This window comes from Capsella rubella, unplaced genomic scaffold (genome assembly GCF_000375325.1).
Source record: "Capsella rubella cultivar Monte Gargano unplaced genomic scaffold, Caprub1_0 scaffold_7, whole genome shotgun sequence".
Classification (NCBI taxonomy): domain Eukaryota; kingdom Viridiplantae; phylum Streptophyta; class Magnoliopsida; order Brassicales; family Brassicaceae; genus Capsella; species Capsella rubella.
Window position 1 is genome coordinate 14,219,833 of NW_006238917.1, and position 4,612 is coordinate 14,224,444.

A 4,612-nucleotide genomic window follows, 5' to 3' on the forward strand; every position below is an offset into this window, starting at 1 on the left:
ATATATTTTATGATATATATATTAATTGAGAAATTGATACCAATAACATTTTTATGATACCCTCTTTTAAGAATACCCTCTTTTTTTGCCAATTTCATTTTTGCCCTCTCTTAAATTTAATGGCCATTTTACCCCTAGTTGAAAGAATATTTTTTCCCAAAAAAAGGAATATTCCTTCCAAAACTTTTCCCCCAAAAATTTTCCGCCAAAAAAATTTCCGCAAAAATTTTCCCGCAAAAAAAAAAAAATATACAAGATTTCGCGCCAAATTTTTTAAAGGGTTTACAAGATTTTTTAAGAGGTTTACAAGGGTTTTTAAAGGGATTTACAAGAGATTTTTAAATGGTTTTTAAAAGATTTGTAATGGTTTTTAAAGGGTTTTAGAAGCTTACAAATGTTTTTAAATGGTTTTTAAATGATTTACAATGGTTTTTAAAAGTTTTTATAAGTTTATAACAGTTTTGAAAGGATTTTCAAGGATTTTTAAAGGATTTTAAAAATTTACAAGGATTTTTAAAGGTTTTTAAAAAGGATTTACAAGTGTTTTTAAAAGGACTTACAAGTGTATTTAAAAGCATACAAAGATTTAAAAATAGTTTTAAAGGATTTACAAGGGGTTTTAAAGGTTTTAGAAGTTTACAAAGGTTTTTAAAGGGTTTACAAAAGTTTTTCAATGTATTACAAGTTCTTTAAAATGGTTTTTAAGGATTTACAAGGGTTTTTAAAGGGTTTTAGAAGTTTATAAAAGTTTTTATTAAATGATTTATCACGGTTATAAGAGGATTATAGGGATTTACAAGTGTTTATAAATGTTATAAAATGATTAACAATGATTTTAAAATGATTACTCAAGCTTTGAAAGGTTTTAGATGACTTTTAAAAGATTTACAAGGTTTTTTAAAAGATTTTTTAAGGAATTGCGGAAACATTTTGGCGGGAAAATTTATGGCTGAAATTTTTGGCGGGAAAAAAAATTTTGTCATAAATTTTTGGGCGAAAAAATTTGGCGGGAAATTTTTCGGAAGGAATATTCTTTTTGTTGGAAGGAATACTCTTTTTGTTGGAAAGAATATTCCTTTTCTCATCATGGGTTATAATAAAGGAGGGTAATTTAGTCATTTTGTACATTGAAGAGGGTATTTTTAAAAATGGACACCTAGAGAGGGTACTTTTAGAAAAGGGTATCATAAAAAGGTTAGTTGTGCAAAGGGAATTTTGTGGAGTATGCCACTTCTGAAACTCAAACTTGTTTAAATGCCATTAACCAAAATCTCTTTCAAAACATGCCACAAAGGGGGAACTTTAGACTATTTTGCCCTTGTGCATTGTTGAGTGAGCAATCTAAGAGAGCATTAAATGAAAACAAGGTAGGCTAATATCCAAAGGATATTCGATTAATTAAAGAATTTAAAAATAAAACTAAAAGCAAAAACTAAATACAAGATGTGTTAATAAAGGACAAATAACCTAGAGATTTTATATGAGTTGTCCATCAAATAAATAAGCTTGGATGTGTAGGGATGTCCACTTGCCTATCGATGTATGCACTATAGTCGATAGACAATCTATAAAATGAAAAAAATGGCGGACAAGTAAGTAATATATGATGGACAAAATATAAAAGTAGATCTGGCCTATCGAAAACTTATTTTGACAGATTCCGAGGAATAACTCTGCTGCATGTCTTCTCACGTGTGGTTAGTAGACTTTGTACTCAGACAAGGTTTGCTTAGGCTTTCTTAAACCGGTGAAGGACAAACACAAAGAGATGAGTTAGAAGAAGATATGGACAACTGTGTTGATGGCCATGTTTGATGCAGTAGATCTGGTCCATCGAAATTTACATTGAGGAGTTGTGAGAGATAACTCTTATTTGGGTATCGAGACCAAGAGTTTGGTCCTCCACCATGAACATTCTATAGAAGGACACAAACAAAGTTTAATATGGTGGACAAAAATATGAAGTAGATCTGGTCCATCGAAAGCTTACTTTGACGGTTCCGAGGGACTTCTCCACTTCTGTCCTCCGACGCAGAGTGAGTAGGCTATTGTACTCCAGCAAGGATTGCATAAGTTTTCTTAAACTGGTGAAAGACTAACAAAAATAGATAAGTAGTAAAATATATGGACAACTGTGTTGATGGACATGTTAGGTGTAGTAGATCTGGTCCATCGAAACTTACATTGAAGAGTTTTGAGAACAACTTTGTTTGGGTATCTGGCCATGAGGATCTCCACTGTGTGGAGATCCGGAATGTTCATTTTCGTGTTTCCCATCTTCCATCTCAGAATATTGAACTAGATCGAAAGTAAAACGTGATGGGAGCAAATTGTGAAAACAAAATTATTAGGAAAAGTTATGTGTTTGCAGAATATGAGTAGTCAAATCTGGAGAAGAAAACTGTGCAGAGAAAAAAAAAAGAGAAATTAAGTTGTTTATTGTGAAAGGGGCAAGAGAAAAAAAAAGAGAAATTAAGTTGTTTATTGTGAAAGGGGCAAAATCGTCATCTGATATGGGTCTTGTAGCAGGCGGGAGAAGCTTTGAGAGAAAATGGCACTACATAAAAACTTGTGCACTGTACATGGCACTAAATATAATTTTCTCTTGTGCAAATCTCCCTTATTAATTTATGATATTATTGGGACTATATTTTACATGGAGATTTCAAAAAAAAATATTATCTTACTATATTATCGAATTTGGTCAAATTTTACATTGGCCCGACTTGGGACCAACAAAATTTATTAATTTATTAATTTATAGTATTTATTAACTTATAGAGTATTAATTTATAGAGGTTTTACTGTATATGTAAATATTCTCCCGCTGTAGCAGGGATCCGATCCTAGTTATTCATCAAAACAAAAGAACAAAGGAATATTTAGTATGGTGGTTTAGACTAACATTAATTATAAAAAGTGACAAGACAAAATAATAGACAATAAATTGATGGCAAACAAGAATTTTCAAAAATGAACAATAAAATGATGGACAATAAACAAGAATTTTTAACGACTAATAATAAAATGAGGTATCTAGTTAGACTTTTAATATTATTATCCGTGAATCTAACACTTGTGTTCATCAGCTGGTTAGTAAATTTAGAAGATGGAAAAAATAGTTAGCAAGAAGATTTTACCTACAAATGAAAGTGAACTAAAATTGGTCGATTGATAAAATGTTTACAAGCTTTGGTCTATCGAATACTATATGATTTGATCATGAACACTTATGTCATTTTCTGGTCGATCTTTGTTAGACACTGACTAGTTAGGAGATGTAGAATGGACAACAAGTAGAAAGAAAAAATAAGCAAATTGAGCATACCGAATCTAATCCATCGAACCACAGTAAATGAAGAATGGCTAACATAGGTTGCAAAAATACAACATGCATAAATGATTGCAGATTAAATTTGGTTGATCGATAAAATGTCATTAAATCTATTCCACTGGATATAATGTTTGTATGTCAACTAAAAAATATTATTAAATAATTATTCAATTTGTTTATTGTGTTTAAATTGTGCAGAGTTCAAATATATATTTTATTATCTGGATATGACACTAACGAAAGTGGATTTACAAAAATGGCACTGGCAATAAAGAATTAAAGACTACAGTAAAATTTCTATAAATTAATACTCTATAAATTAATAAACACTATAAATTAATAAATTTTACTGGTCCTAAGTCGGCATGTACATATAGTCCTAATAATATCATAAATTAATAATCACTATATATATATATATATATATATATATATCAATGTATGTTTTTTTTTAAATGAATTTTCTCCTAGAGTTCACCTCGATAAATAATTTTATGTTAGTATATTTTTAAACAATAATCTTGTAAAATACTCCATCACAAGTCGTAAAAATAACCAAATTTTCTTTATGTTTTCACTTATAAAATATGCATCATATTCATTTTTTATATCTATAATGTTAAAATATAACAATTGAGGTTATTAATCATACATTTGAATTTATGAATATATTTGTATAAGTGAATTTATCTATGATATTTGTACTTTATAGTCAAATTTCTGTTTTCTAAATATAATATTCATTTTCAAACTATGATTTATAATATCTATAAGAGTAGTCTTATTTTTGTAAAATTGTGTCAATGCATGTTTTTAGAAAAAAATTAAAAATTTAAAATACCATTATAAATTAATAATTTACACTATAAAATAATAAATATTAATTTATAAATAAATTAATATCTATATAAATTAATAAAATATCATAATCTCAACATTATTAATTTATAGAGGTTTTACTGTACTACGGTTAGAAAATATCTCTATGTAGTAAAAGTGAATTTGTGTTGAATCTATCTTTGTGCTAGTTGTTTTTTTAAAAAAACCTTCAAAAACGAATTTGTAATGAAAGACAAGAACCACTCTTCAAAGGTCATAATTTTCAAGTCTTGTTTTTGAAGAAGAATTTTTAACAGTCATTTACTCCAAAAAAAAACTTTATAACTAAAGACATCATTTTAAACATTATAAATACATCATTTTATTGAATGCTCTTTTTTCCTAGAGAGACTTGTACTATTTATAACTGGGATATGTCTTTGCTTTTGAATACATATG